Genomic DNA, 25,502 nt, shown 5'->3' on the forward strand with positions numbered 1-25,502 from the left:
GTTACAAACAACTCAATGCAAAGTTGGAAAAGTAAGAAGTCTTTGGTAACATATGAAAAATAGTCCTCATTGAAGCAGAAAAGCCTGTCATTAATTTAATTACTACTTATTCATTCATCTTTTGTACTAATATTTTCTACACTCTCTATCCAGCATCATAGTTTTTTTTTTTTTTTTATAAATGTTCCACCCTTTATAAGAGCTGCTTAGTCTAGTAAAGTATCTTTTTTTCTAACTCTCAAAAACAACTGCCGTCAAGTTGATTTGACTCATCGTGACCCCTCCTTGGATGCTGAGACAGTAACTGTATAGAAATAGATTGCCCAATCATCCTTCTGGGGAGGAGCTGGCGAGTTTTAACAACCAGCCTTCCGGTGAGCAGTCAAATACCTTAGGCACTATGACACCAGAGGTCCCCTAACAGCCCCATATAAATTAGTTAAAAATCCCCCAAACTGCAGGAACTTTCCATTAATGACATACATTTTTGACATACATTAATGACATACATTTTTTCCCAAAATATATCAAAACATGGGAGAAAAAACTCACTAAATGTATTTCTAAAATAATTAAAGTTGTTTGCTGAAAAGAATTGGAAACTTGTGAGAGACAGATTTACCAGTATTTCTTTTTCTTTGTACCAAAAATTCTCCAGTGGCATCTGTTCTAAACCAAAGCCCACTGCTATCAAGTTGATTTCAACTCATAGTGAACCTATAGGACAGAGGAGAACTGCTCTATACAGTTTCCAAGACAGTAAATCTTTGTGGAAGCTGATTGTCTCATCTTGTTCCCAAAGAGTGGTTGGTGGGCTCAAACCACCAGCCTTTTGTTTAGCAGGCCAATGCCTTAACCACTGTGCCAAAAGAGCTCTAAGGTAAAGGCAAAAGGCCCTGTCCTAGGACAAAATGCCGATTTTACTTCTTGAAATTTTAAGCATTAGTATCTCAACATCACATTTTACATATTCATAAATTCCACTGAAATTCTTGCTCAATCTGGGAGGAATACAGGGAATGCATGGAGGAAGCTGATCCAGGTCACTAGTTTCTCAGTCTTGAATTATTTCCTGGATTCTAGATTTAATACCTGTAAGAGGAATATCCCAATCAATATCTAATAGTTTACTAAAATTAATTAAAAAATAAAACAATACCAGACTGGGGGCAGGTAGGATTGCACAAATAAATAATAAGTATGCCTGCTACTTAGTATAATATTAATAATCATGTAGTAGAACAATATAATATCCATGTGTGCATGTGCATATGTGTATGTATGTATATGTGTATGTATGTGCATGTAAATGTACATACATGTATATGTTTATGTATTTATATACACATATACTTGCAGTACCCATCTGTCAGTTTGTTTTACTGTGGTGGCTTGCATGTTGCTGTGAGGCTAGAGGCTATGCCACAGGTATTTCAAATACCAGCAGGGTAACCCATGGTAGACAGGTTTCAGCAGAGCTTCCAGACTAAGACACTTGGAATAAGGAAGGGGCCCATCCACTTCTCAAAGAATTGGCCAATGAAAACCTTATAAATAGCAGTGAAATGCTGTCTGATATATTATTGGAAAACTTTATGAATAGCCCTAAACATTGTCCTATACAGTGCCAGAAAATAAGCCCCTCAGGTTGGAAGGTACTCAAAATACAATTGGGGAAGAGCTGCCTCCTCAAAGAAGAGTGGATCTTAATGACATAGAAGGAGTGGCATGATTGAAAATGGGGAAGAAATAGCTGCAAATATCCATCAATAATCAGAACATGGAATGTACAAAGTATGTATCTAGGAAACTTAGAAGTTCTCAAAAGTGAAATGGAACACATACAATTGATATTCTAAGTATTAGTGAACTGAAATGGAATGGTTTTGCCCATTTTGAATCAGACAATCATATGATCTACTATGAAGAGGAATGTCATTCTTCATCATAAAGAATGTTTCAATATGTATCCTGAAGTACAATGCTGTCAGTGACAGGATAATATCCATATGCCTACAATAAAAACAAGTTAATAATGCTATTATTCACATTTACACACCAAGCACTAAAACTAAAGATTAAGAAATTGAAGATTTTTGCCAACTTCTGCAATCTGAGATTGACTAAATATGCAATCAACAAGTACTGATGATTACTGATGATTGGAATGCAAAAGTTGGAAATAGAGAATTATCAGGGGCTGGAATATATGGCCTTCATGATACAAATGACACCGGAGATTATATGACAGAATTTTGCAAGACCAATGACATATTCATAGAAAATACCTTTTTTTTTTCAATAAGATCAGCAGTGACTATACACATGCACCTCACCAGATGGGGTGGACAGTAATCAGATCGACAACAATTGTGGAAACAGGCAATGGAAAAGGTCAATATCATCAGTCAGAATAAGGCCAGGAGCTGGCTGTGGAAGAGACCATCAGTTGCTCCTATGCAAGCTCAAGTTGAAGCTGAAGAAAACTAAAACAAGTCTACAAACTTGAGTATATCCCATCTGAATTTAGAGATCATCTGAAGAAAAAGTTTGATGCATTGAACACCAATGACCAAAAAATAGAGGAATGACATCAAGAACATCATCCATGAAGAAAGCAAAAGGTCATTAAAAAGACAGGAAAGGAAGAAAAGACCAAAATGAGTATCAGAAGAAACTCTGAAACTTGCCCTTGAATGGAGAGTAGCTAAAGAAAATGAGGATTAAAAAGAAGACAAGATAAAAGAGCTGAACAGAAGATTTCAAAGAGCAGCTTGAGAAGACAAAGTTAATTATTATAATGAAATGTGCAAAGACCTGGAGTTATAAAACCAAAAAGAAAAAAGCACACTCAGCATTTCCCAAGCTGGAAAAACTGAACCAAAAAAAAAAAAAAAAGATTCAAGTTGCAATATTAAAAGATTCTATAGGCAAAATATTGAATGAGGCAGGAGACATCAAAAGAAGATGGCAGGAATCCACAGAGTCACTGTACCAAATAGAACTGGCCGATCTTCATCCATTTCAGGAGATGGCATATGTTCAAGAACCAATGGTATTGAAGAAAGAAGTGGAAGCTGCACTGAAGGAAATGGCAAAGAACAACGCTCCAGGAACTGACAGAATGCACATTGAGATGTTTCAACAAATGGATGCAGTGTTGAAGGTGCTTACTTGTCTATGCCAAGAAATTTGGAAGACAGCTGCCTGGCCACCTGAGTAGAAAAGATCCTTATTTCTGCCCATTCTGAAGAAATGTGATCCAAGAGAATGTAGAGATTATTTAACAATATCATTAATATCACACACAAGTAAAATATTGCTGTGCATAATTTAAAAATGGTTGAAGCAGTATATCGACAGGGAATCAAGACAGATTCAGGAGAGGATGCGGAATGAGGGGATATCATTGCTAATGTCAGATGGAGTTTGGCTGAAAGCAAAGAATACCAGAAAGATGTTTACCTGTGTTTTATTGATTATGCAAAGGCATTTGTTTGGACCATAACAAATTATGGATAACATTGCAAAGAATGGGAATTCCAAAACACTTAATTGTGCTCATGAAGAACCTATACAAAGACCAAGAGGGTGTTCAAGCAGAACAAGAAGATACTGCATGGTTTAAAATCAGGAAGGGTGTGTGACCACAGTTTTATCCTTTTACCATACTTATCAATCTGTATGCTGAGCAAATGATCTGAGAAGCTGGGCTATATGAAGAAGAACATGGCATCAGGATTAGAGGAAGACTCGTTAACAACAAGTGATATGCAGATGACACATCCCTGCTTGCTAAAAATGAAGATGTCTTAAGCACTTACTGATGAAGATTAAAGATCACAGTCTTCAGTATGGATTACTCCTCAACATAAAGAAAACAAAAATCCTCACTTGTTACCTCAATAAGCAACATCATGATAAATGGAGAAAACATTGACATTGTCAAGGATTTCATTTTACTTAGACCTACAATCAACACCCAAGGAAGCAGTCAAAAAATCAGACATCATATTGTACTGGACAAATCTGTTGCTAAAGAACTCTTTAAAGTGTTAAGAAGTAAAGATGCCACTTTGAAGACTAAGTGTGCCTAACCCAAGCTAGGGTTCTTTTAATCACCTCATATGCATGTGAAAGCTGGACAATGAATAAGGAAGACTGAAGAAGAGTTGATGCTTTTGAATTGCAGTGTTGATGAAGAATACTGAGAATACCATAGACTGCTAGAAGAATGAACAAATCTGTCCTGAAAGAAGTGTGGCCAGAATGCCCCTGGGAAATGAGAATGGTCAGACTTTGTCTCACCTAATTTGGTCATGGGGAGCTCTGGTAGCATAGTGCCTAAGGCACTTTACTGCTCACCAGAAGGCTGGCGGTTCAAACCCACCAGCCACTCCTCGGAAGGAAGGTTGGGCACTCCTACTTCCGTAGTGATACTGCCTCGGAAACCCAAGGAGGGGTCGCTATGAGTCGGGGCTGACTCAACGGCAAACAACAACAACAACAACAATTTGGTCATGTAGTCAGAAGGGACCAGTCCCAGTAAATGGATATCATGCTTGGTGAAGTAGAAGGTAAGTGAAAAAGGGCAAGACCCTCAATGAGATGGATTGACACTGTGGCTATGGTAATGGGCTCAAGCATAGCAAGGATTGTGAGGATGGCATATGACCAGGCAGTATTTCATTCCGTTGTACATAGGATCACTAAGAGTTGGAGTTGACTCACAGCACCTAACAACAATACACATATATACATTTTATATATATCTATATGTATATTATTAAAAAAAAAAAAAAAAGCCAAATCTACCACCATCAAGTCAGTTCTGACTCATAGCAACACTATAGGACAGGAAAGAACTGCTTTACAGGGTTTTCAAGGCTATAAATCTTTATAGAAGTAGACTACATCATCTTTCTTCTCCAGAGGTGTAGGTGGATTCGAACCACTGATGCTTTGTTAGCAGCTGAGCACTTTAACCACTGCACAACCAGGGCTCCCTATATATATTCTTACAGACAGACATACACAGGACATGTGTATAAATATGAGGTGTGTGACCACATGTATAAACATAAATACTATAATAGAGTTACAAAGTACCAGGTTGGATATAGATGATAGAATTGAAAAGAAGAAATTACTTTCTGTTGGACACGTTAGGAGTCATGACATTTGCATAATATAACCTTTTTATTTTTTTCCTCATTCAATTGCATCTGGTCATTTTAATGTTTATATTAGAAGTGACTTATTCAATCTCAGTATCAAAGGACTTGTTTACTTATTTGTGACATGCTTGTAACAGTGCCTGGTACATAGCAAAGGCTCAACAAGTCTAGCTCTTATTAATCACACACATTCTTATAGATTCTTCTTTACCATCAGCTTCTTAGACGCTGTTGTTTTCTATGATTGTCCATGACCCCCTCTTGTTTTTAGAAACCTTCCCCAAGTTGTTGCTTCTGTTCTCAATTGATTCTTCAGTTGCCACATATTGCTCCCAAATTTCTTTCTCCAGGTGGGTATTCAGCAAATGTCAATTCAATTATTCCAAAGCATTCTCCATATAAATTTAAAACTAGAGCTACTCATTACATACGGTGGTGCACTGAATGTTCAGTACTGCAGCTACCAAGTAACACCATTTCAGTGTCTCTTAAAAACATGATCCCTCTCCCAGTTGCCTATTTAGGCACTTCACAAAGCAAATTAGAATAGACGTAACTCCTGTCACCAGGGAATTTAAGAGCTAAAGCATCCCGACTGGATTCACCCTGTGTTTTAATAAAATCACCCATGGTCCAATTCTCCTGTCCTCATTTTCTAGCTGATGAAATCCCAGGATAATACCAAAGTGTTGAGTTTTTCCACTCTGGTGCAGTAATGTCTGCTGTTTTTCCCACATTCTAACCCTTTAATCATACCTTTGAGATACTAGAATGTAAAAAATCATTTGGGATTACCTAACCCACAGGAACAGCAGCTATTCTCTGAAGCATATTGAGGCTATGAGTACAGCTTATTTCCTCCTTATCCCTCAAGACATCTTTGGTTCATCTCAGTCCTCCAGGGTGCACATCTGACTGAAAGAAATTCCTGAAACAGGAATCCTATCTATTGCTAACTTTCCATTAAAAGGAAAACTTTTAGGAACAATCCTAGGACTCAGGACTATATTAGGCCATGATTTTATGGGATTATATACATGCATGAAAAAGGGAAATGACTGTGGCCATGTATTAAATTTAAAAGGAACATGTTCTTAGTTAATACAAGTGAAATATGTGTCTAACTTCAAAGAAGTACCTCAGTGCCACATCTGTCCCATTTGCTGGCACTAGATCACCTACTTCTCTGTTTATTTAGGTGAGTGAATCATCTACTTTGCACTCACAACTCTTCAGCTCTCTGGTCTCCGTGACTGTCCCAAAGGGGTGAAATGGCACCTAAACTGCTCATCTGGACTTTTTCTTGGGCTTTTCCACACTTATGCTAATAAAAATAATCTTTTCTCTGTTCTGTGCAAGGATATAAACCAAGAGTGGTCAGCAGCCAGGGTTCTAGTCTCATAACAAAATATAAAGAGAGAAAAATGCCTCCATGAGAAAGAGAAAGAGGTCAGAAGTAGAGAGTCCATCTCTGAGTATTGAGCCCCTAGCTGCAGCTAAGAAGGCTTTCATCATTACAGAAATAAATAAATGCCCATTTTGCTTAACATAGCTTGATTTCAATTTCTATCATTTACAAACAAAGTGCCCTGGATGGTATTCTAATACAAGCAAGGAAAGAGTTAAGATAGAAGAATAAAGAGTTCTATAGAGATGCTATAGCTTTGGGTTAGGATGTAAAGGAATGGTAGAAACACACACACACACACGCTTTGGTAAATGAAAGCAAATTCCAAATGTGGAACAAATCATGTGGGTAGAGGAGGACTAACAGATAGAAATTATGTTTGTGGCTGTGACCGATTTTTTTCTGAATCATATGGTCCCTTGTAGGTTAACAACAGGAGGAAGAACTAAATATACAGAGAGATTTCAAAGCCAGACAGAGTGTTGCAACATAATACAGCAAGCAACAAACCAATTTTATGTCTCAAACAGGAAAACTACAGGATGAGATATTATTTTAAAAATATTTTTCTGGCAGTGATTTGTAGAGATGACTGAAGGTAAGAATGGTGTAAGAGAGACCTAGTGGGAAGATACTGAAGGAATCCAAGTGTGAGATGACAAGGGCCTGAGAAAGGACTTGGACAGCAGAAATGAAGAAGAAAATTTCTCATAAAGGTACTTTTAAGCAGAAAACACAATGTTTAGAATCATACTTTCTCAATGTGATTAAGTATGAAGAGCCCTGGTGTTACACTGGTTACACGGTTCATACTTAATCACAATGTGATACAGTAAAGGAAAGAGTTAGTAATAAATCCATAGCTTCTAACCAAACAGGTCAACAGATAAGACAGTTGGGTGATGGGGTCGGTATATAGCAAGAAAGATGCTGTGTTCTCCTTTGAACACGTGGATTACCACAGCACAGCCACATGAAGATGTTTTGCACTCAAATGTGAATTTAGAACTGAAGATCATATAAGAGGACTGGGCAGGATGGGATAATTTGGTTGTCACACACAGAGATAAGATGTAAACTGAGAACTGATTGAAGAGAAAGACAAATGACAAAAGAGAAAGAATAGAAAGGTAATGTTGAAGAGAAATATACAATTAAAGGGCAAAAAGGCAGGTGGGCAAATAATAACATAGATAAATAAGTAATGTGTAAAATTATTGAGAGATTTAGTAAGATTTTATAGACTCTCACTGAATGTCTGAAACAACTCAGTAAGATAAGTATTATCACCATTTCCCAGATGAGGAAACTGAAAGAGGAAGACTAAACTTCCCCAAGCTGAATACCTCTTAAGGGACACAGAACTAAGACTTGAAACCACTTGTAACATCAAAGCTCAGACCTTGGTACACAAAGCTATGCTACCTACTGAAGGGGAGAAAAGTGGTCACTTGATTAAGGAGATTCAGGAATCGTATTTGACACGAAGTATAAGAAAGATGAGTATCTCAGGATGGAAAAATGTTCTACAGTACCTTCCTAAATGACAAAATGAAGGTAAGAGTGACATAACTGAAGGAAAGGCATCAGACACAGCAGTTAGTGACCAGCATCTGGATCAGCTCACTGTAGTACTAGGGCATGAGCAGACGTCAGAATGCAATTGTATGATGAGGAATAGGAAGTAGAGAGATAATGTATGGACAATAAATCCTAGAATATGGAGTAAAAGGAAGGAGGTAATCAATCTAAATCAAGTGAATCTACATCAATAAGACATTAGAATATCAGGGTAATTTTTATCTATGTGATATTTCCATTCTTTAGAGTCATTAAATGCTATGGAAGATAATTTACAGCTATTTAACAAATGGGTATAATTTTCAACTAAATGACTTCATACTATTTTATTTGCCAATAAAATAACAACCCCATAAAAACTATGGGGAAACAAAGTATTAGACATGATTATACCTACTACTCAAAACAAAATCTCATTGTTGTCAAGTTCATTCTGATTCATAGTCAAACTATAGAATAGAGTAGAACTGTCCCCATAGCGTTTCCAAGGGTGTAAATCTTTGCAGATGCAAACTGTCCCATCTTTCTCATGAGGAGCTGCTGGTGACTTTGAACTGCAAACCTTTTGATTAAGAGCCAACCGTGTAACCAGTGTAACACCAGGGCTCTTCATACTTAATGATGGATGAATAAACAAATTTAGAAGACTTCTGTAACTTGATGAAGGTGATAAAACTAATAAACATTAGGAATAGAGACAAGACTTCTGGAATTTGTCAATTATTCTTTCCATGATATCACGCAGAAATTTATAAATCAAATTCCCATTTACCTTCACTGGGAAGAAAAATGAAAATGACAGAAAGGGAGAAATTCATATTATTTAGTATTGTCAAAGTTTTCCTGAATATCTTTATGAGACTAAGAAACGCTATATAAGAAGTTGTTGCTGTTGTTAGGTGCTATTGAGTCACCCTCAACCCACAGCGACCCTATGCACAAAAGAATGAAATACTGCCCAGTCCTGTGCCAGCCTCACTATCCTAGCTATACCTGAGGCCATCATTGTACCCACTATGTCAATCCATCTTGTTGAGGGTCTTCCCCTTCTTCATTGACCCTCCACTTTACCAAGCATGATATCCTCCTCCAGAGAATGGTCCCTGCTGACAACATGACCAAAATAAGTGAAACAAAGTCTGGCAACTCTTACTTCCAAGGAGAATTCTGGCTGCACTTATTCCAGGACAGATTTGTTAGTTCTTTGGTAAGGTAGTGCCCAAGGTACTTGACAGCTAACCAGCAGGCTGGCAGTTCAAACCCACCGACCACTCCTCAGAAGGAAGATGGGGCAATCTACTTCCATAGTGATACTGCCTCGGAAACCCAAAGAGGGGTAGCTATGAGTTGGGTCCAACTCAATGGCACATAACAACAACAACAACAGTAGTCTCAGCATTCTTTAGCATAACTCAGCATTCAGCACCATAACTCAAAAGCATCAACTCTTCTTTGGTTTTCCTTATTCATTGTCCAGCTCTCACATGTATATGAGGCAAATGAAAATACCATGGCTTGGGTTAGCTGCACCTTAGTCTTCAAGGAGACATCTTACCTCTTCCACACTTGAAAGAGGTCTTTTGCAGCAGATATGCCCAATGCAATACATCATCTGATGTCTTGACTGCTGCTTCCATTGATGTTGACTGTAGAACCAAGTAATATGAAGTCTTTGACAACTTCAATCTTTTCTCCACTTATTATGATGCTGCTTATTGATCCAGTTGTTAGGATTTTTGTTTTCTTTATATTAAGTGTCATCTATACTGGAGACTGTAGTCTTCAATCTTCATCAGTAAGTGATTCAAGTCACCCTCACTTTCAACAAACAAAGTTGTGTCATCTGCATATCATAAGTTGTTAATGAGGCTTCCCCCAATATTGATGCAGTGTTCTTCTTCATATAGTCCATCTTCTTGGATTATTTGCACAGCATACAGGTTGAAAGAGTATGGCAAAAGGATAGAACCCTGATGCACTGTCTTCCCGATTTTAAGCCATGCTGTGTCCCCTTGTTCTGTTTGAACAACAATCTCCTGATCTATGTACAGGTTCCACATGAGTACAATTAAGGGTTTTGGGATTCCCATTCTTCTCAATGTTATCCATAATGTGTGATGGTCCACACAATTGAATACTTTTGCATAGTCAATAAACACAAGTAAACATCTTTCTGGTATTCTTTGCTTTCAGCCAGGATCCACCTGACATCAGCAATGAAATCCCTTGTTCCATATCCTCTTCTGAATTCAGATTGCATTTCTGGAAGTTCTTTGCCAATATACTGCTCCAACTGTTTTTGAATTATCTTCAGTAAGATTTATCTGCATGTGATATTAATGATATTGTTCGATAATTTCCACATTCTGTGGGTTCACCTTTCTTCAGAATGGATACAAATACAGGTATCTTCCAGTCAGTTGGCCAGGTACTCCAAACCACACCACCACTGCCCCTGGTTTCCTTCTTCATCTATCTTCTCCCTCAAGCTGCTCTGAACCTCACCGCTACCACCCCCTGCCAGCTCCCTAGTCTGTCCACTATGTGAGATACATGTGAAATATCATATATACAAAAAGTAATAAGAAATAAAATTAACATCAAAAGAATAAAAGTATAACAAGGTAGAGGAGATAATGAAAAACAAAAATCTCTTGGCATAGCTGAGTGAGTGGCTCCAGCGGGGCATCCATTTGTTGAAACACTTCATTGGGTATTCCGTCAATTCCCAGAGGTTTGTTCTTTGACACTTCCTTCATTGCAGCTTCAACTTCTTCCTTCAATAACTTGGGTTCTTGATCATATGCTTCCTGCCGAAATGGATGAACATCGACCAATTCTTTTTGGTACAATGACTGTGTATTCCTTCCATCTTCATTTGATGTTTCCTGCATCATTCAATATTTTGCCCACAGAATCTTTCAATAATGCAACTCAAGGCTTGCATTTTTTCTTCATTTCTTCCACCTTGAGAAATGTCGAGCATGTTCTTCCCTTTTGTTTTTCTAACTCCAAGTCTTTGCATATTTCATTATAATTGCCTTTGTCTTCTTAAGCTCCTCTTTAAAATCTTCAGTTCAGCTCTTTTATCTTGTCATTTCTTCCATTTGCTTTAGTTACTCTCTATTCAAGGGCTAGTTTCAGATTCTCTTCTGATATCCATTTTGGTCTTTTCTTCCTTTCTTGTCCTTTTAATGACTTTTGCTTTCTTCATGGATGATATTCTTGATATCATCCTACACTTCTGTTTTTTGGCCATTGGTGTTCAATACGTCAAATCTATTCTTTAGATGGTTTCTAAATTCATGAAGGATATATAATCAAGGTCATATTTTGGCTCTTGTGGACTTATTTTAATTGTCTTCAGCTTCAACTTGAATTTGCATATGAGCAGTTGATGGTTTGTTCCACAATTAACTCCTGGTTTGTTTTGGCTGAAGATATTGAGCTTCCCCATTGCCTCTTTGCACAGATGTAGTTGATCTGATTCCTGTGTACTCCATCTGGTGAAGTCCATGTGCATAGCCACCATTTGTGTTGTTTAAAGAAGGTATTTGCAATGAATTAGTCATTGGTCTTGCAAAATTCTATCATGTGATCTGCAGCATCTTTTCTATCACCCAAGGCCATATTTTCCAACTACTGGTGATTCTTCTTTGTTACCAATTTTTCATTCCAATCACCAGTGATAATTATCACATCTTGATTGCATGTTTGGTCAATTTCAGACTAAAGAAGTTGGTAAAAATCTTCAATTTCCTCATCTTTGGCTTTGCTGGTTGGTTTGTCAATTTGAACAATAGTAGTATTAACTAGTCTTCTTTGTAGGTGTATGGATATTATCCTATCACCGACAGCATTGTACTTCAGGATAGATCTTGATACATTCTTTGTGATGATGAATGTCACATCTTTCTCCTCAATTTGTCATTCCTGGCATAGTAGATCAAATGATCGTCTGATTCAAAATGGCCAAAACCAGTCCATTCCAGCTCACTAATGCTGAGGATATTGATTTCTGTATTTTCCATTTCATTTTTGACAATTTTCCTAGATACATATTTGTAAATTTCATGTTCTGGATATTTGCAGCTGTTTCTTCTCATCTTGAGACATGCCCATCAGCAAATGGGGGTCATGAAAGCTTTACTCTACCGACATCATTAAGGTAGTTCTACTGAGGAGGTGGCTCTTCTCCAGTCATATTTTGAGTACCTTCCAACTTGAGGGGCTCATCTTCCAGCACTATATCACACAATGTTTCAGGGCTATTCATAAAGTTTTCCAGTTATATATCAGACAGTATTTCATTGCTGTTCGTAAGATTTTCACTGGCCAGTTCTTTGAGAAGTGGATGGCCTCTTCCTTCTTCTGAGTCTGTTTTTGTCTGGAAGCTCCACTGAAACCTGTCTACCATGGATAAGCCTGCTGGCATTTGAAACATTGGTGACATAGCCTTCAGCCTCACAGCAACCTGCAAGTCACCACAGTACAACAAACTGACAGACAAGTTTATCTCCCTTAGTTGTTCCAAACCTCTCTGCTCACTTCTTTGTCTCCCTCAGCTGCTCCAAACTGCCACCCCCACCCCACTTCATTGTCTGTCTCCTCCCTCAACTGCTCCAAACCACATTACCACTGCTCCCAGCCAGCTTCCTGGTCTGTCTTCTCCCTCAAGCTGCTCCGAACTTCACCGCTACCACCCCCAGCCAGCTCCCTAGTCTGTCTGCTATGTCAAATACATGTTAAATATCATATATACAAAAAGCAATAAGAAATAAAATTAACATCAAAGAAATAAAAGTATAACAAGGTAGAGGAGATAAAGAAAAAAAAAATCTGATGAGATAAATTAAATCATTCAAGAATTATAATACAGTGGTAACTTAAAATTTGCATTTAATTGAATTGAGTCTCCTAAAGGGTAAATTCATAATAATTCAAGGTGAGGGTGTAATTTATCTCTTCCTTCAAGCCCTTTATGTTTTAAAAGGTACCTCTTTTAGATAGAACAAAATCATGTTTTATATTATTGTGAATATTAATGAAAGCAAAATCAATAATTTACATTATTGTATTTTAAGCTAATAAGTCTATCTATTTAGGAAAAGATATGCTATTATGTTTTCATCCTAAAGGCAATTAAATGAGAATAAACTCAGATATGAAAAGAATAACAAATAGTAAACTTTTACTACCCATGTACATTGTGAGGTCATGGGCATTGAGAAGAATGTATGGGAGACGAGACAGTCCTTTCCTTTGAGAATTCTACAACAAAGTTAAAGAAAATTTCAAACTTAAAAATGGATATAACAATTTGATATACAATATAAGATAGCAGAATGATATCTGGGTAAGATTTAGTTAAATTTAAAGCTCGAGAAGGAAGACATGTCAAGTGAAAGTGAAAGACAAAGAGATGGAAAGTATATGTTAGTTTTTAGTTAATGACCAGTCTGGCTTGGTGTGGAAATAATCACATAGTAGAAGTAAGATAAGGTCATTGGGCTGAAAACACAACTTAAAATAAAGTTACAGAGAATGTTGAATGTGTGTTGAGTAAATTGGTCCCAAATCAATTGGTCTCAGAAGCTTTTGCTCTGATACCCTCATGCCATTTATTTTCATAAGGAGTGGTCTGAGGAGAACAGGTGTTTTTATTTATAGTTTTCAGTCTACTCTGCTCTTGTAAGCCTTCTTACATGAGGTCTGTGACCTCAAAAGAGTTTGTGGATAAAAATTCATAGGGCTCATGAGTTTGAATAGGCAAAAATATATTCTTTATTTTGTATTAACTGCTAAAGACAATTTAGCATTTCTTTCACTTATATAGTCAACAAATAGCATTAGAGTACCTGTGATTTTGTCATAAATATAAGTCACATTTTCATATCACATTACAGTTTTTATGGATATCCTGAAGTATAGGTTATGTTTATTACTACTGTAAAAAATTTGCTTTCTATACGTAATGTCTTCATAAAGCATATATTCATATATTTCAAGTTTGCAAAATTATTTTTATAATTATATCTAAATATTTTCATGTTATATATTTGAATTGTGTCATTAAAATAAATTATTCTGAGAAATCCATAAGCTTCACCAGATACCATTACTGCCAAATGGGTCTATGATTAAGAAACTCTATAAAATCAACAGTGGATTCTTTTATTTCCATTTTAATATTCATGGGAATCTCCCTATCTTATGTTAGATCTTTAATAAATTAGAGCAAGATAGCACTTTAATTCTCTTAAATACATTCATATTAATAACAAAACATTTACATAATTCAGTTCTGATTATAATAGATTTTTTGGAGGATATATCTAACTCTTTACTATCTTGACTTGTATGCATTGAGGGGTTAGAGACAGGGAAGGTAGATCCTTAAATTTTGAGTTCTTTATGTTAGGGTCCTTGGATAGGTGTGGCCATGCATGTTTTGAGGAAGAAACTGAAACAGACAAGATTGTTTAATGTTTTGATTACCTAGTGCTGCTCTAACAGAAAATACCACAAATGGGATGGCTTAAACAAACAGGAGTTTATTCTCTTATAGTTTTGGAGGCTAAAAGTCTGAGTTCCAAGTGCCAGGCTCTAGGGGCTGGGTGAAAAGCCCCTTGACCTTCAGTTTCAGCTCTGCCTCTGGTTTCCAAGCCCACTGAAGCTGGAAGCTTTCTTTACTCAGGCAGCTGCTGGCTGCTCAGGCTGACAAGTCCAAGGCCAACAAGTAAAAAGACACAATCCCAATGTTACCAAACCACACAACAAGCCATTCATTCAAGTCCATTCAAAGTCCCAAAATCAGCAAAGCATGGCAGGCTACTGAATGAAGATTTGGCTATATGCAGGGTTCAAGTATGCCAAAAAGCTGGAGATGTTGCTTATATATTGGAGGCAGACCACATCCCTAAAGCAGCTACTCAGCTACTTCAATAGATTCCACCATGGAGTTAATTACCAATCTCACCATGGGGAATAACTACATCCAGTTTCTCAATCACTCAACCAGGCCCAGCCAAGTTGACACACAACCTTAACTACCACATTTAACCAATAGTCAAAGCCTGAGTGAACATAGGGCAAAGCAAAGAACAACTCCCAGTTAGAGAATACACAAAGAACTTAGGGAAGTATAACATATCTAAGTAAAATTTCTTAAATTATTTACTGTATGATTTGTGATGTAAGCCTTCTTCTCTATGTCTACAAAGAAATATCCAGTTATACAGATTTTGAGGAAAATTCAAAGAAAAAGACTAGTATGTTTGTAAAATAAGCTAAGGAATATATATATACACAAATAAAATATGTTCCTATAAGGCTATTTCATTTTTGGAGATTCTTGGGAATGTACTTCCTATTGCTTGAAACCAAGGTAACTTTTTTTTTATGCTTATAAGAAAAAAAAAAAAAAAAAATTCAATTCCAACTCACAGCATGCCCCACTGTGTTTACAGAAACAGACCACCTCATTTTTCTTCTGCTGAGTGGCTGCTGACTTTGAACCACAGACCTTATGGTTAACAGCTAAATGCCCTAACTACTACACCACCAAAGCTCCTTAATGCTTATAATAATTAATGGAATATAGTAGTGGTGGAAGAATTTATACTTAGGTCACTGGAACAAAACAGAAAAAGATTAGAAATAAAAAATGAACATGTGAAATATCAAAAGTTCTAATAAATCATTGGAGTCCCAGAGGAGGAATAGACAATGAGAGCTGGAGAAAAAAATATTGGGAGAAAAGGATGGCCAAAAATTTGATGAGAGGCATACATTTATAGATAGAAGAAAATCAGTGAATCCAAAAAACAAAAGACAACCACACCCAGAAATGTCAGAAACAAGGTGCATGAAGACAAAGATAAAAAGGGGGAAAAATTATTTAAAAGTAGTTAGAAAAAAAATATGATACACTATATAAAGGAAAACAATAATTCAAATGATTTTGTATTTTCCATCAGAAAACATGGAAGCCAGAAGACAGGAGAGAAACCTTAAAGAGACTAAATAAAATAATTCATTATCTCAGAAATATATCCTTGAGAATGACTATGAAATAAAACTATCCTTAGATAAAGTAATATTGAGAACGCATTGCCAATCATAGTGCAATCAATAAAATGCTAACAGAAGTTCTTCAGGCTGAGAAAAATTTGGAACTTCAAGAATAAATGAAGATCAAATGGAATATAAGCATTTGAATATATACATAACATAAGAAAACTACTCAATTTTAACACATGAGATGCTATAAAGAGACTTTGTCTTTAACTTAGAAATGGGTTGTTAATTAAAAAGACACTACCCTTCACCCTTTCATAGAAAAGGAGACAAGGATAAAAAATTATTACTTAGGAGAAAATTACGGCTAAAAACTTCCAAATTTGATGAGAGACATACATTTACAGATACAAGAAAGTCAATGAATCAAAGAAACATAAAATAACTCAGTATTTTCCATTATAAATAGAATCTATTTTCCAGGATTTTTAATTTTATAATTTATTGACAAATTATAAAAGATAAGCAATAAATAAACATAAGGAAAATATAGTTTCACTCGATGTCTAAGAAATATAAAGTTAAAACAATGCTAAAATACATTTTATTTTTCCTTTTCAGATTGATTAGGCTTTTTCTTCAAAGAATATTCAGGAAAAGAAATTTGTAAATATTTTTTCAAATTATTTACTATTTGTATCTCTTTGTACTAGTAATCCTACTTCAAAAAACTGCTATTCACTTTATCTGAATTTATATGTAAGCTATCTATTTCTTCTTCACACGCAGCACTTAACAATGTGTCTTATACACAGGAGGTATACACTCATGTCAGTGTGAACATGTAAGTAAATAATGGACCACTTCAATTTAGTGCATATATATATATATAGCTCTGGTAGCATAGTGCCTAAGGCACTTGACTGCTCACCAGAAGGCTGGCGGTTCAAACCCACCAGCCACTCCTCGGAAGGAAGGTTGGGCAATCCTACTTCCGTAGTGATACTGCCTCAGAAACCCAAGGAGGGGTCGCTATGAGTCGGGGCCAACTCGACGGCAAACAACAACAACATATATATATATATGTGTGTGTGTTTTCTAATTAAGCTTTTTATTTTAAGCAAGATTCGTGTTAATTCTAATTAAATGTTTTATTCTTGGTGCTGGTCAAATATATCTCTTAGCGTTATAAACCTATCTTTGAAACTACTCTCTTTACATGCCAAGTTTTGCAAAGCTATCCCATAATCCTTGTGAGAAATTAAACTGTAATCAGCCTTCTCCTTTTTATGATAGTCTTTTTATGATCCATCACTTACTATAACTGGGCATATTATTTTCCTTAATTCATATGAAGGAATTTCTGAGTAAATCTCGCTAGTATTTTATTTTACCTACTTTTTGGTAGATGAAACTGCCACAAGGTTTTTAGTACTAGAAGGCTCTTCTACTCAGCTAAAACTAACTATTATAACTCCATATTGCCTTTTCTGCAAACTGTCAGACTTCATTAAACAAACAAACAAACAAAAACTCCCTGCCATCCAGTCAGATCCAACTCACAGTGATCCTTCCTTGGGTTTCTGAGGCGGTATTATTACAAAAGTATATTGTCCAATCTTCCTTCTGAGAAATGGCTGGTGGGTTTGAACCGCCAGCCTTCTGGTTAGCAGTCACATGCCTTAGGCACTACAACACACTCAGAGGAAATGAGATGACCAATCTGACATAAGTTAGCCATAGCTTTAAACAAGAACAGAGAGATTAATGCTAGGAATGTGATTGTTGGTTGGTTGATTATCAATGAAGAATTCCATGGGACAGAAAAAAAGAGAGGGAAAGCAAAACGAAACCAAACATGAAATAAGGCAGGGAAAAAACAAACCAACCTTAAAAACAGAAAGAAAAAGAAAAAATCTTAAGAATAATTATGTAGCAGAGGATTAGAAAGAATAAGACTGCAAATATATACTAACAGGAATAAGCCAATAGGAAAAAAAGTGAAATATTAATGCTTATTTCCCTGAGCTGCTCATATTATTCATTCATTCAAATAAAATCATCAGTCAGCTCTTTTGTGAGCAGCACTGGATCAAACAGTAATTAAGGCTAAAAACTGTTATACTTTCATATAAAAGTAAAATATATATTGTATTTATATTTTTAAAACACTTTACAAATATTATCATATATCCAAACATAATCCTGGAAAATAGGTATTTATACTTGTAATGGAAAACACTGACTTATTTTCAAATTGATACTTAGCTAGGATTGGTAGAAAGTCTTTTATCTCTGATCTATTGTACTTTCAAAAAGCCTTTCAGCTTATATCTTGACAAGATAAAAAATTTATGATCCATAGGAAAGACAAAGCATAAGTAAATATAATGTTTTAGAGACTGTAGGACTGCAGTGCAGTGAATTATATAATATGGCCCTTCATTTTTAAGTATATTATATTAAATATATTTAATATAGTTCTCCATTTTCTGATATATTATAAATGGTAGGCTTTATGCCTGTGGTTAAGGTCCCATTTTCGAGTGATCTGTCCATTATGTTAATGAGGAAGGATTAGAGTGGGAAGTATCTTGAGTCACCACCTCACTAGAGAGTGACCAAGTCACCACTCTTAGTTTTCCTTAAGGATATGGTCCATATGCAATATTTATGAATGCTTTGATAAAATGCACTGTCTTGATCTGGATCCTCCATCTGATTCATCATCATCTGACTCCCAGTTCTTGAGACTTGAAACAGCAGCCAGTCATCTGACCCATTGATCTGAGTTTGTTTGCCTCTACAACCATGTGAGTGAGGAGAATCCTCTAGACTGCTGCCTGATGCATGGATTTGGAGTTGCCACCCTCCATAACCACATGAGCCATATTCTTGGCAGTTACTGAGTTCTATGAGACCTTACAGCAAAATACAGAATCTTAAAACAGAGGGAGAATACTAAGAGGAGGAGGAGTAGTTGACATTAGAGATGATAGAGCGGTATAGCAGTTTGGAAAAGCTGGATATTTGGGACATCTTTAACCTCCACCTCAAAGGGAACAGACTTGTGCTGACCCTTTTAAAATAAATTACTGGAGCAGAGATAATATGATTCATGGGATACAATTTCATGTAATGGATAATCACTAGACTTTGAAGTCTTCTTAAATTGGGATCAACTACTCTTTCTACAATATACTATCCATGTAACTTTTTGAAAGTTACTTAATCTATAATTTGTCTCCTGTCTGAAAAAAATATGAGAAATGTAATTAATAGCTACCTTATAGAACTGTTGTAAAAATTAATTAGCTCATATAGGGCAAGAATCGCCTAACATGGGTCTTTTAAAAATGACAGGAATTATGGTAAAACACAATACTGTTAGAGAGTCGAGAAATCCAGGAAGGTGGTATTTCCTTTGGACCCATGATTACATTTATGTAGTCAGAGAAATAACATTACATGTATCTTTTAGTGCTAGCTTCAAAGTACAGACAACATAACATATTGGAGGTGAGATTGTATTAACTCCATTACATTTTCTTTCTTTCTAGAAGAAGAGTTTGCTCACAAAAATCAAATTTTTATGAACTTAAAAATACACAAGACAATTTCCATGCTTTAAAACATATTCTTTACCAGGCTTACTAGTCTGATGGAAACTGCTGAAACCCCCAGACTATACTCCATAGTCACATTCAGGCCTAGAGTTAAACTTATTTCCGTGGCTTCCAGACAACCAATAGACAGGTATATAAGGTGAACATTTATATCCTGTAGGTACACTCAGAACAATCAACCATGGGAGATCAAAAGGGTAGTATTTGTTCAGGAAGATAGCTCAGAGAGCAGGAATGCATAGGAAAGGACACAGTGAAAAGGTGACAACAGGGAGAAAGAGGGAAAAGACCTTCGCGGGTATTGCAATCAATGCTCTGAAACAAAAGGTATGAACTATTGTATGGAAAATGAATTTGTCCTGGAAACCTTCACAGCCCCCCAAAAATATAACATATTTTCTAAAAATGTTACCTCATTTAATTATTCTAGATCTTAAAAGAAAAAAAAAAAAAAAACACCACTTTGATTTCTTCAATTGTGATAATCAAGAAAAGATAGACTTAGCATAGAGGATTTAACAACCGCAGGAAGTTACTCTGAAAACTGCAACAGAAATATTTTCTTGACAGGATAATCACAATCTAACTTAGAAGCAGCAGATGGGGATTTAAAGCCTAAGATGAGTTTTTTTGGGTTATACTGAATAGTCACCTGTAGTAAGGAAACACAAGATGTTCCCATCACAAGAAAAAGCGATAAGAAATTCTGTCTTCAAAGAGATGAATTGAGTTGTTTAAGTCGAAATGGAGACTCTAGTATCAAAAGATGGAGGCCATATCACTTAAGTTATTTTAGACTCTTCTAATTCTCATTTGGGAGCTCTGGTGGCATAGTGCCTAAGGCATTTGAGTGCTGTGCAGAAGGGTGGCAGTTCAAACCCACCAGCCACTCCTCAGAAGGAAGATTGGGCAATCTACTTCCATAGTGATACCACCTTGGAATCCCATGGATTAGTCACTGTGAGTTGGATCCTACTCAACAGCAGTGATTTGGGAGCTCTGGTGGCATAGTGCCTAAGGCATCTGACTGCTAAGCAGAAGGCTAGTGGTTCAAACCCACTAGCCACTCCTCAGAAGGAAGATTGGGCAATCTACTTCTGTAGAGATACACCCGGACACCCAAGGAGGGGTCGCTATGAATTCTCATTTGCAAATGGATCATTTATTCAGCCACTAAACACAACTTATCTATGGGAGCTTATTTAGGATTTATGAAATAAAAAATAGAAAAAAGGAATCCTTACTGTGTTGTCACAAACCAATTTTATTTTTATAAATTTAAAATACAAATGAGATCCTACTTAAGGATGAACCAAATGGCATAAAGAACTACTTATATAAAAGTTTGTTGAGGCTATTTGGAGTTCCTGGGAATTGATCATATACTACAAACACACACACACACACACACACACACACAAACCTCTAAATTGGTCATATTTTTATCGAGATAAGATTTTCCCTATAAACTGTGTCTCTTGTCCATCTTATTTATTCCTATAAATTTGTGTGAAGAATAAACTTCTTATATCCTTTTATAAATAGTAGGGCTTAAGGATATCTGATATTTAAGACATTCAATAATGCAGTTGCCATTGAATTTAAGGCTATACAATTGGTGCTCCATTTATTACTATTATTTTTATTTTATATTTGCAAATTTGCACTTTCTACATTTCAAAATGTCCACATTACCTCCATAATTGACTCAATAATTCCACATCTCTATTATCAGTAAAGCATCTATGTTTAAAATACTATTTAATTTCTGTAATATTTTTCATAAATATTTCTGGAATTCTTACATATTAAACAATAAAGAATAATCCTCTGATTTCATCCTATTTCTTATATTTTGGTTTAATCCAGTGTAATTACATAAGTTAATTATTACGTTTTAGATCATCCATTTAATGAAGCCCAAACTTATCTGTTCAGAGAGAAAAAAGATGTAAATGAAGATCAAATGTTCTGGAGCATACATTTTTATGAATACATTATCAACAGAAATTTAAGACTATTATAATTGTTTTACTGCAATTTCACTATAGATATCCTTCTACAGAAATATCTATTGACAAGTTTGATTTTAAGACTATAAACCAAAGAACAAACTCTGCCATCCAGTCGATTCTGACTCAGTGACTTCCTTTGGGTTTCTGAGGTGGTAAATCTTTATGGAAGTAGGTTGCCCAGTCTTCTTTCCGCAGAGTGGCTGGTGGGTTTGAACCACCAGTCTTCTGGTTAGCAGTCAGATGCCTTAAGCACTATACCACCAGAGTTCCATTTTAAGACTGTAATCATCACTAATAGTATTTTTTAATAGATAGAATGATTATACAGTAGCTACCATTTTTTAGTGAGGTTGCTTTGCTTAACGCTGGAGACTTTTAGGGGGAGATTGGCGATTTTGGGAAGGCACATGAATAGCATATTTTCTTTCCTCACAAGATTTTTCAGATTTACTAAGAAAAGCAAGTTTAGGTATAAATTAAGTCTCTACTGTTAATGGGCCTTTAAAATAAGCAAATTCATATAGGCAACATGTAGTTCTACCCAAGAAAATGATCAGGGACCTCAAGTCTCTCAAGTTGTGTTCCTGGCACTGAAGGACTCTGTTTTTAGTCTTTGCTGACCTGCATTCTAGTGCCTCCCAAGCTTCCAATCTTTGAAATTTCATCCCTTCTTTTTCTTTACCTTTGAACTTAATGGCATAATTGTTTTGATCTTCAAGAGGGTCACTTATGTGAACCCCCTAATTCTTCCTGCTACTATTGGCCTCAGCTGTCCACTCTGCCTTGCATAGGTCCTATATTGGGGACCAAGCCAGAAGCCAAGGACACTTTCCAAGAAAAGTAAGTTTGACAGGACCAGTGCAGACAGATGGTGTTAACTGCTATGTTCAATGACCATGTTCACCAATATAGTTTGCAAACACCTTATTTTTGAGCAATGCTCACACAGCTCAGTTTATAATAATTAGCACCCCATCTCAATGACTCCTTACTTTCATGTTTTAGTTTTCTATTGTTGCTGTAAAAGATTTTCACAAGCTTGGTAACTTAAATAATATTTATTACTTTGTAGTTCCTTAGGTCAGAAATCCAATGTGAGTCTCACAGGGCTAAAATGAAGACACTGGTAAGGTTGTATTCCTTTCTGAAGAGTTTAGGGGAGAGTCTGTTTCCTTGTCTTTTCCAAGTTCTAGATGCTACCCACATTCCTTGGCTCATGGCCCCCTTCTTTCTTCAAAGCCAGCAATGGCAGGTTGAGTCCCTTTCATGCTAACATCTTTCTGGCACTCCATTATCAGAAAAAAATTCAAATCCAACACAAATACAAAGTGAGGAATTTTAAAAGTTTTGAAAATCTGAGTTGTGAAAACTCAAAGAACAAAAAAAAAAAAATGATAAGGTGAAATAATATTTATTTTTGAAAGTGAAGAATGTGGAATATAATGCTAACTCTAGAGAAGAATTAGAATTTCATAAGTAAACACAAACTTGGGGGCAGGTAGAATGGTGATATGAGACACTCAGAAGTTCCTGTCCCCAGTGAAACAACCAATTAACTGGTGAAAATAATAATATGAATCATAAAGCAATTAAAACTGAATAATGTCCTAAGAACATAAAGAAAATGCAGAAACACTTAATCAAGAAAATCTACTAAATCAAGGTTATTGTGATTATGTGGCATTTGAGCCACATGATTCCATCCTCTTTCCTCAACTCCATGTGATGAAAACTCAACTCCAAGTGCAGCAAAAAATCATGGAGATTCTGACTCCCTTTGGCTACTAGCTTAGGGCTACCATTTCATCTTAGGAGGGGCAAGCCACCAGTACCTCTAATCTTCTCTCTCACAGCCCCATGTTACTGAAGTGCTATTCCAGGTGAGCAGGAGCAAGAAGACTATGGTTCCCTTCCCACTTAGTTCCCACTCATAAGGAGAGGGTTCTGTCACATAAGTCATAGACCAAGAATGCAGGGGCTGTGTTGTTGTTAAAGTGTCATAGAGTTGATTCCAACTTATAGTGACCCTACATACAACAGAATAAAACACTGCCTGGTCCTCACAATTTTTGTTATGCTTGCACTCACTGTTGCAGCCACTGTCTCAATCCATCTTGTTGAGGGTCTTCCCCTTTTTCACTGACCTTCTACTTTACCAAAGATGTAATTCTTCTCTGGAGAGGAGTACATTCTGACAATATGACCAAAGTCCATGAGAGGAAGTCTGGCCATTCTTGCTTCTAAGGAGCATTTCGGCTGTACTTCTTTCAAGAGAGATTTATTCATTCTCTGGCAGCTCTGGTGGTGTAATGCCTAAGGCATTAGACTGCTAACCAGAAGGCTGGTGGTTCAAACCCACTAGCCACTCCTGGGAAGGAAGACTGAGCAATCTACTTCCATAGTGATACCACCTCAGAAACCCAAAGAGGGGTTGCTATGAGTCGAAAATGACTCTACAGCAGTGAGTTTGGTTTGGTTTGCTGACAGTCCATGGTATTTTCAGTGTTCTTCACCAGTACTGCTATTTAAACTCATTTCCTCTTGATCTTCTTCTTATCAAGTTTTCACATGCATATCAGACTACTGAAAATACCATGGCTTGGGTCAGGTACACCTTAGCAGGGTCCTTAGCTGTCCCAATTGACCACAGCCCAGTTTACTTATAAAATAAAGGTTCCAAGCCAGAAGCAGCAAGTTGAGAAGGCTAGGGACTACCATTCCGCTGTGTTCCAGTGCCAGTGGTGTTGCTATGGAAGAAGCAGGTTTGTTTTTTTTTTTTTTTTTTTTTTGTCCCTGCTTCATTACCAGTGTACTGGTTCAGAGGTCCTTCCCTGGGAGAGATGGAGGCTGTAAGAGTGGAGAGATCTGCAGCTATGCCTGATGGGACTGAATTTCTCTAGAAGCAAGCCTGAGAAAATGTACTCCTAAGGGTGAAAAACAATGAAAATTTTCCAAGTGAACAATTAATAACAGGCTGATATGTTACTAGTTGCAGCAAGTAAAAGTGCACCACATCTAGAGCTTTAACAGAAAAAACTAGGGAAAGGGACACCAAGAAAAGCCCTCTAGGAATCACACACATCCCTGGGTTACTGGAAGGCTGTACACATGTGTCAGACTTACCCACTCAGGGGCAATTAGAGAAGGAATGGAGGTAGATTGAAAGCATTTGTCAAACCGGATAGATTATGAATGAATCATGGAGGCTTTACTAGCTCAATGGCCTTAAATACGATCACTAGCCAAACACGAGCTGAACAATAAGCCTGTCTTAACCCAGGAATGATTCGTACAAAGCCTGTGTTAAAAATAAAATCATACTCATTCTCATAGTTGGAAAGACTTCCTATGCTCAAGGCTGTGACCAAGTGACTGGAGAGAATCTGGGTTAATAGTTATTATCTGCATATAGGGCAAAACTAAAAATGCCCTGCATTCTGAAAGCAATGTATGCATCACAGATATCCAATGGTAAAAGCCGTAAGTCTAAATGGCTAAGGGAGCTCACAAATAATATTTGACCAATTAATGGTTTATGCAGAACTATGGTCAATCCCTAGGAAGCTAGGCTAAAATATAAAAACAAAGGAAAAAAAAAAATATTTATGCAGGAACATCAGAGGCTGGAATTATATGGTAAATAACCTTTATATAATTAGTCCAGGCAAGTCATTAA

The 25,502-nt window shown here is 36.4% G+C and overlaps 1 protein-coding gene across 1 annotated transcript in view; it reads right to left on the minus strand.

The window, feature by feature from the left end:
• The window catches only part of GRM5 (glutamate metabotropic receptor 5), a 676,146-nt gene that overhangs the window by 444,831 nt on the left and 205,813 nt on the right, over window positions 1-25,502 (minus strand). The gene's annotated exons all lie outside the window — the stretch shown is intronic.

This window comes from Orycteropus afer, unplaced genomic scaffold (genome assembly GCF_000298275.1).
Source record: "Orycteropus afer afer isolate SDZICR_OR568_19922 unplaced genomic scaffold, OryAfe1.0 scaffold00626, whole genome shotgun sequence".
Lineage (NCBI taxonomy): Eukaryota > Metazoa > Chordata > Mammalia > Tubulidentata > Orycteropodidae > Orycteropus > Orycteropus afer.